The sequence below is a fragment of the Quercus robur genome, chromosome 6 (assembly GCF_932294415.1).
Source record: "Quercus robur chromosome 6, dhQueRobu3.1, whole genome shotgun sequence".
NCBI classification, from domain to species: Eukaryota; Viridiplantae; Streptophyta; class Magnoliopsida; order Fagales; family Fagaceae; genus Quercus; species Quercus robur.
This window is the reverse complement of record NC_065539.1, coordinates 37,838,613-37,848,236: the sequence shown is the minus strand read 5'-3', so window position 1 is coordinate 37,848,236 and position 9,624 is coordinate 37,838,613.

Here is a 9,624-nt window from a genome sequence, read left to right as displayed (position 1 = left end):
TTTCCTTAACTGTGGCCGCATTTTAAAAATGGGGCCATAGAGAGGTTCTTAGGCCGCGTTTTTTAAGCGTGGCCATAGACGGGTTCTTAGGCCGCGTTTTTTTGAGCTAAAAACGCGGCCTAAGGACCTCCGTGTTTTATTTTTTGGCAAATTTTTTTTTTCTTTTCCTTAACTGTGGCCGCATTTTAAAAATGGGGTCATAGATAGGTTCTTAGGCCGCGTTTTTTTGAGCTAAAAACGCGGCCTAAGGACCTTCGTATTTTATTTTTTGGCAATTTTTTTTTTCTTTTCCTTAACTGTGGCCGCGTTTTAGAAGCGTGGCCATAGACGGGTTCTTAGGCCGCGTTTATTTGAGCTAAAAACGCGGCCTAAGGACCTCCGTGTTTTATTTTTTGGCAATTTTTTTTTCTTTTCTTTTCCTTAACTGGGGCCATTCAATAGTAATAGCACACCAAAAAGAAACCCAAAGCCACAAAACATTTCAACCCAGAGCCATTTCGGTCAAAAAAAAAAAAAAAAAACAAACACAAACCACAAACACCGTCGCCGTTGAGCTCAGCCGTCGCCGATGAAGCTCAACGGCGACGCCGAGACTCCAACCCACACCGAGCGTCGTGATCGGCGCCGATCGCCAGCGCTGAAGCGTCGCGATCGACGCCGGTCGCCAGCGCTGAAGAGTCGCGATCGACGCCGATCGCCAACGCTCGGCGTCGATCGCCAACGGCGACGCTCAAGCGTCGCGATCAGCGTCGATCGCGACGCTTGAGCGCCGCCGTTGGCCTACTGAGTTTCTAGAACCTTTTCATCTCCTCTATTTCTCTGGTTAGTATCTCTTGCCCTATCTTTTTCCTTTCCGCCGCTTCAATAGAATTAGACAAGTTTTTTTTTTTGGGTCCGGAATTCTTAGTAAAATTATCTCTCTTTGCTTTATTTTTCTTTGACCCATGGCCGAAAATTATTTTCTTTTGTTTGATTGTGTTTTGATTAATTTTTTGTTTAAGCATATGGACTCTTTTTGGTTGTGTTTTTGTTATGGGGATTTTTGTATTTTTGAGCTTGTGCTTTTGTTTTCCTTGAATAGTTTGTGTTCAGTTTGGGTTGATTTCGTTGAAGGAGATGTTTTGTTTGTGTTCTTGTACTGTTTTCTTGTATTTTAGAACATGTTGTGGTTGATTAATTTTGAAATTTTCTGGGTTTTTGTTTGAATTTGAATTTGCTGGGTTTGTATTTTTGTTTTGAATTTCTTTATTTATTTAAAATTGAAATTTTAAAGTTTGAAAGTATTAATTTTAAAAATTTTAATTTTAATTTAAAAAAAAAAACTTTTGATTACCGAAAATTAATTTTTGGTAATCAAAGTTTTTTTTTTTTTAAAAAAAATTTAAGGGTATATAGCCGCGTTTTAAACGTGGCCTAAGGTTAAACCTTGGGCCGCGTTTAAAACGCAGCCCAAGACCACAACCTTAGGCCGCGTTTAAAATGCGGCCCAAGACCACAACCTTAGGCCGCGTTTTAAACGCGGCTATAGGACCTGGTCTTGGGCCGCGGTTAAAAAGTGTGGCCATAGGACCGTGAGTCCTATAGTCACAGGTTTTAGGCCACACTAGAAAGCGTGGCCTAAAAAAACGCGGCTATAGGCTATAGCCACGTTTTTTTGACATATAGCCACGTTTTAAAAACGCGGCCATAGAACCTTTTTTTTGTAGTGCGTAACAAATCACTATGTGACCTATAGCTCTGAACTTTTTGTGGGTCTCAGTTAATTTAATTAGTAAGATTTTTTATGATTGAATAAGAAATCTAAAATTTAATATCTGCCATCGAACGTCATTGAAATTCTTAAAATATATATATATATATATATATTAACAACTTTTTATTTTTTCTTAAGTAATTGATCTGTCATGTCAAAGAATTTTTTTAATTTACTTTTTGGTTTTCGTATTGCGGGTTTCTAATTAGTAATTACGTCCGATATTAGATTTGGCAAAGTTGTTGGCAACCGACAAAGGAGCCACCATAATTTATTGAACTTTTATTTGAAACTTGTAAGTCAAATAGTTATCTATTTCACAGCCGAAAAACTAAAAAAAGTCAAATATTTGTTTTTGAGAATCTAAAGCAGCTCTACGACATTGCCTCTTTTATATATATAGAGCTCCTTTTGACTTAACAAAGAGCAAATGTGTTCCATGACTCCATCCACTCACGAAATGAAGTCTATTTATTTTAGTTTAAAACTAGTTTTTTTTTTTTTTTTTTGAGGTCATAGTTTAAAACTAGTTGAAGGTCTATGCAATGCATGGCTTTGATTACTAACTTATAAAAATATGGCAAAACTACAATGTTAGTCCTTGAAGTTTACTATGTGTGTGCAATTGATCCCTCAAGTTTGAAGCGAGCACAATTGGTCCCTCAAGTTTTAAAATTGAGTTATATGAGTCCTTTTACTAACTGCCATTAGTAGTGTTACTTACATAGCTAACGGAATAATGACTTGGCATTTTTTTTAATGATGTGACATTTTTTAATTAAAAAAAATTACAAATTGTTTGGTGCTGATTGGGTCTTAGTATTATGTTGGTGCCAACATGTTAAACCTTACAAGTAAGTTAAAGATTTAAAAATTAAAAATAAATAAAATAAAAAACTACTTGTAAAGCTGCTCACATTTTTCATACAAGTTTTGAAAAATATTGGTTGACATTTACAGAGGCTTCAGCCTTCAGCGAGTGTCCCACCCATGTGGCTTTTAAAACATATTTACTGGTTTATTTTTTTAAAAAAAATGTTTATTGAAATCCAATTTATGTAGCATCTGTGTCTTCCTTTTACTTGATTTGATTTCCTTAATGAATTTTTCTTGTTGATGTATATGGAATGGTCCCTCTTCATGAACTGCGGTAATTAATCTGACATTTTAAACAAATTTCCAATGTCTAGGAAGTGAAGAGGATGGAAGTAAACTACCGGCAGTATCATCCAATCCAGATTGCCTATCGTGTTACTCAACAGCTTATATGTTTGGAGTACTCCAGCCAAGATGAGGATTAAATTCGACAAGCATTGTAGGATCTAAAAGAGCAATATATTGTCGGAAGGATCTAGAGTTTGGTGTAAAGCACAATTCTGTATTTTGGTACCTACTTGAACTGAAAGAACAATGTAACAGGTTGCTATCTGGACCGGAGATGTATTGCCAAACTTTTGTAGAATAATCATTACGTCTGTGTTAACAGAAAGCCAGAATAAGCAGATTCAAGTTTTAATTAAAAAAATTTGTAAATTTTTTAATGATGCGGCTAGGGTTTGGGTTTCTCCACTCTCTCCCCTTCTCTCTCTTGTTTGGTACTAGGTTGTGAATCAAATTGTTTATTACATTTTTTTTTATGGGGAGATTATTTCTTACGTGTAAATTTATTTTGTAATTTTTTTAATTAAAAAATGCCACATCATTTAAAAAAAATGTCAAGTCATTATTCCGTTAACCATATAAGTAACACCACTAACGTTAGTTAGTAAAAGGATCAATACAACTCAGTTTTAAAATTTAAGGGACCAATTGTACTCGTTTCAAACTTGAGGGACCAATTGCGCACACAGAGTGAACTTGAGGGACCAACATTGTAGTTTCGCCTAAAAATATATAATTCTATTGAGAATTATTAACTAAATAAATAATTATTACTTAATTTCAGAACTCTTGTCTAACGTACCATCCACGTCATAATTACGATTACATGGAAAAAGCCCTAAAATTCAAACCTATATTATTAACGCAACAAGTTTCTCAAAAAATAAATAAATAAATAGTAACTCATTAGACAATTGAGATTTTTTTTTTTTTTTTTTTTTTTTGAGAAACAATTGAGATATTATGTGAAAGTAGAAATGAAAATATAGACTTAAAAATATATAAAGAGCCTTAATAGTTTAAGAAAAAAAATACAAAATGGTAGCAGTACTTCTAGGAAGTTACCTGAAATTCCAAGATCATAGCCAATACTACAAATATTTTCGGGTTGATTTAAAAATAACAGTCCAAAAATCAAAGCACCATAAGATGAACGGATTACCCACGAAATAAACAATATGAGAGTTTAATTAATTAAAGATAAATAGATGAACATATCATCTATTTATCTTTAATTGACATACTAATATTTTTAGTGTTACAATCATAGTTTTCAGAATCGGACCGGACTGGGAGGTCGGACCATGAAAATCAGGAACCGAGATGAAAACTGGTTTTTTAAGCTTAAAGAATCGGATTTTTTGTTAATTCTGTGAACCGCTAAAACCGGGGTTGGACCACACGAACAGGTGAGAACCGTGCGGTCCAACCCCTTAGCAATTTTTTTTTTAATAAAAAAAAAAAACAACTTAACACAATTTTATTCTACTTAATTAAATTATCCATCTCTTACAAGGAATAAAAAAAAAATTATAATTAAAATCCTTCAAAAATATTCAACTTTACTTCAAAAATTAATCGTAAATTTTAATTTTTTCATGGTTATTATTTTATTTTATTAACTTTCTTATTTAATTATTAAATATATGCTTGAAAATCATTAAATTTCCCTCACATATATAGATATATTGTCAATTTTGCTAGTTTTATAAATTTAATATCTATATTTAGGCTTTAATTAATTATTAAATTAATTATGACGTCATCATGGTTCGACCCCGGTTCGATCTCGGTTCGACCTCAAAAACCTTGAACATCTCCCTTTTATGGTTCAATGAACAGTCCGGGTCTGAAAACCTTGGTTACAATATAAGAGTAAATTTAAGCAAAAAAAATTCATGACCACATTTAGAATCACTCTAATAAAGCCAAGCAATACATCCATTATAGGTACAAATGCCCCTCTGCAATTGGAAAAAAGAAAAGAAAAGAAAAAGAAGAAGTGAACGTGTAAGAACTGAGAAGATGAAAAGTGAGAGAAAGTGAAATTAAGAAAATGAGTGGGAAAAATGAGAAAAAAAACTAAAAAGAAAACATTTCTTGGACGTGCCAAATGGGATTGTACTTGATAGAGATGGTTTGCTAAGCTTGAGATTTATATAGGGATGCCAAACACAATCAGATACGTCAGCCATCTTGGACATAAAGAGTTACAAACATGAAAGACTCGTACTATTATATCAGTTGAGATTTTGTTGCCATCTTAATGCGTCTCTGAAACATGAAGACTCGTATAACAGATACAATCATAATCTAAAAACAATTAATCGTAAAAGGTAAAACACCTTTAAGGATATGTGTTATGGGTGATTAAGTTGTATCCATTATCCAGTAAATTTTTCTGAACTCTTTTAATTATATATATGTGGCAATTAGCAATTAAGCTTCTGTGTATATTCAATGAATTCGTAAATGAAAAGTTTTATTTTTCAGCCAGTAAAGGAAAAGTTTATAAGAACATTTAGGCTATTGTTTTTATCCGAAAAAATGTTGCATTTTTGGTGCAACCCCTTGACAATTAAATATAATATCCATTTATATGGTATATGATATCAACTTATTTTATTTTTAACCTATTTATATTTTTTGTAAGTTTTAATTTTTTTTAGCTACAACTTTTATATAATTTATTTTTAAAACAAAATAAACCAACAGAAATAATCTCATTCCAATAAACTTGAACAAAATAAGTACTATTTATTGGGGTATGTTTAAACTCTAAACTTAATACAATAATTTTATATAGATAAACCTTCAATGAATTCGCTAACAGTGCTGTTAAATTATGATAATGACCAAAATCATCCTATCCACGAAATAAAATAATGGCCTTTCTTAGTCAAATTGTTGAATTTTCAGAGCCTTGCTGGAGAGGAACATTTAATTTAAGACACAATGTAGCATTTGAATATAATGATAACAAGAACTGGTTTCTGGTGGTCCTTCAAAAAAAAGATTGGTTGTAATTTAGTGAATCTTACACAACATGCGCCTTTCTTCTTGTCAAAATATAAGGGTTGCCATCAATCAGTTTGGATGACGTGGGAATATAAAATCGAAAATTAATCAGATTTCTTTTCAATGAAATAAAATTAATCAGATCAATTTACTGATGTTTGTACTTTGTATGTCAAAGTTACAAGCCAAAACTTAGGACAAAAGGTAACTACAATTTTTAAAGACATTTAAATTTTTAATTGAATTCAAACACATCACTCATGGCTGCATTGATCAGATTGTGAGGGTCATGCTTATTCCCTTATATCTCTAGCAAGTTTGGTTATTGGTGTCATTATTCAGGCAGCATAGTATGCTCTTTTTTATTAGAAAAACCATGGTTAGAGTCTGGCATCGCCCATTATTACATCAAATTATTAAAAAAAAGCAAGGGTGATATCATTTTTTTTTAATTAAGAATTGTCAACACTAAATTACTATTGACACTCATTGCCAAAGTTGGGTTTTTTTTTCCCCAAATAAAATGATCTACAATACGTGTTGTCAGCGTGTTTGCTTGTAGCATGTGGTATTATTACCGCATTATTGACATTTTATTTGGATATTAAAATAATTCATTGCTAGCTGTATCATATATATAACATAATCACGAATCTTTGATGGAGATGAGAGAGTAGTGGAACCCAATATTATACCAAAATAATAATAAAAAGTGACCAATTGCACCATTGCTATAATAATTTAGTGAGTGGATAAAACTTACAATTTTTTGACCAATTCATTAGCTGTGCAAATTACATATCTGGTTGAAAAAAAGAATAAGAAAATAGAGTTTGAAAACTTAAAATGATTTCCTTAATTATATTATTTGAAAATTGAATCTGAAATTGGAGGCTAGATTGGCCATGCGTGATATGTATGCTCTTTTTTATTATAAAAACCATGGTTAGAGTCTGGCATCGCCCATTATTACATCAAATTATTAAAAAAAAGCAAGGGTGATATCATTTTTTTTTTTAATTAAGAATTGTCAACACTAAATTACTATTGATACTCATTGCCAAAGTTGGGGTTTTTTTTGGTTCCCAAATAAAATGATTTACAATACATGTTGTCAACGTGTTTGCTTGTAGCATGTGGTATTATTACCGCATTATTGACATTTTATTTGGATATTAAAATAATTTATTGCTGTATCGTATAACATAATCACGAATCTATGATGGAAATGAGAGAGTAGTGGAACCCAATATTATCCCATGCCAAAATAATAATAAAAAGTGACCAATTGCACCATTACTATAATAATTTAGTGAGTGGATAAAACTTTCAATTTTTTGACCAATTCATTAGCCGTACAAATTACATATCTGGTTGAAAAAAAGAATACGAAAATAGAGAGTTTGAAAACTTAAAATGATTTCCTTAATTATATTATTTGAAAATTGAATCTGAAATTGGAGGCTAGATTGGCCATGCGTAATACGCATGCTTCAATTAAGTCAACTGCAGTACAGGTCTAACATTCTTGAGTACTTATACGACTTGCTTGTGATTGCGGCTGGCCAGTAGTATTACTTATACGACTTGCTTGTGATTGTCTGCACGAATTAACGGCTGACTCTTCAACATTCGTTGTCCTTGCATGACAGTTTATCTTCAAATTGGTCAATTATACTCATTTTGTGTGACATAGTTGTGTACAATTTGGATACCATATAAGCCAAATCAACTAGAATTACAATATTGAGGTGTGGAGGAATACCTCCATTCACATAGGAAAATCTGTGATATGTTTAACATATTTAATAAGATTATGAATTATATAATTACCTTCACGATATGTGTTCGAGAAGCTAAATTATCAAAGGATTTTGCAATCGACTTTACTTCAAAAATCAAGTATTCGTAGGGAGCTAGAGAATTTTTTGCGTATTTCAATGAGTTGATGATAATCTCTGTAAGGTTGAATTTATTCAACCATCTAATTGGCTTTATTCCGTGCCAAATTTGCTTGTAATTCAGCATTTAGTAACCCTGTATTTAGGTGGGATTGTTGTAAGGGTAGTGAGTGAGATAGTGTGAAGATTGCTCAAGAGTGTGCAAGAAAACAGAGTGTCGCGGCTGGGACTCGCGACTGGACTCGCGGCTTCAACCCGCCAGAAGATGCACACGTGCCAAGCATGCTGGAAGATGAACAGTCATGCTAGCTGGAGCACTACAGGACAAAACAGGACAACTGGCCATACGGTTAACTCGCGACTGGAACTCGCGACTTAGTCAAGCCGCGAGGTCAAGCCGCGAGCCACCCCTGTTTTGGAAAAACCTGACGTTTCGCATTCCACTCCTCTTCAGTATAAATACCCTTTTAACCCACGATTGAAAGAGAGCTTCGAGAGAGAATTTTGAGAGAGAAACCCTAAAGAAAAACCAGATTGTTTCACCCACAATCTCTACCTTAGAGTCTCATCAAATTCCCTCACTCTCTTCCTCTCCATTGTCAAATCCTTGAGAGGGCATTATACCAAACCTGATTCTCACCATTATCATCTCTGTGAGACAGACGTTTGGAGTTCTGGGAAGCAGTTAGGAAGGAGCCAATATTCATTGGTTGATGCTACGGTGTAGTAGCGGAATCCGGAAAGCTAGAAAAGAAAAAGGTTCGGCGCAACCTCGTTGGAGCAAGAAGCTTGGAGGGCTTAGGTGCATTGGGTAGATTAGGCTTGGAGGGTCTATTGCTGTCCTTGTATCCCAACTGTATTTTCTAGTGGATTGATTACCGCTTGGAGGGCGGCGGAGAGGTTTTTCGCCGAGGTCTTCGGTTTCCTCTTCGATAACATATCTGGTGTTATCGCTGTGTTTGCATCTTCCTTCCTCTCTATCTCTGCCTTTACATTAATCTGCTGTGGTTTATTTTGATGTGGCTTAGATAGTTGTTTAATCAATTCCATGTTATAGCATATATTAAGTTTCCGCACACTAATTGTTTAACATATTGCGTGTGTTGATTAAATTGGTTTTTGGGGGTCTAAACGTTCAAAAGTGTTTTTGTACACGTTTTTGAACTTTCAATTGGTATCAGAGCGGGTACACATCTGTTTGGTTTTATTACCATTGTGTGATCCTTGACTCCCTTTCTTTTTGAGATGGATAGGTCTCAATCCCTTAATGCACCTCCATATTTTGATGGAAGTAATTATGCATTTTGGAAGGTTCGCATGAGAGCCTTTTTATGCTCTATTGATGAATCCGTGTGGGATGCTGTTGAGATGGGTTGGACCAAACCTGAAGCAGCCAAATCCACATGGGATAAGGCAGCACTTACTGCTTCTAATGCTAATAGTAAAGCACTAAATGCTATTTTCTGTGGTGTGTCTCCAGATGAATTTCACAGGATTTCTCACATTATTATTGCCAAAGATGCATGGGAGATTCTGGAAACAACTTATGAAGGCACGAAGAAGGTGAAAGATACCAAGTTACAAATGCTGACCACTCGGTTTGAGGAGCTCAAGATGAGTGAGGATGAGTCTTTCGACTCTTTCTATGGGAAGTTAAATGAAGTGGTTGTCAGTAAGTTTAACTTGGGAGAGAAGATGGAGGACTCAAAGATTGTCAGGAAGATCCTCCGATCATTGCCGGAAAGCTTCCGTGCCAAAGTAACAGCCATTGAAGAGAGCAAGGATCTTGAC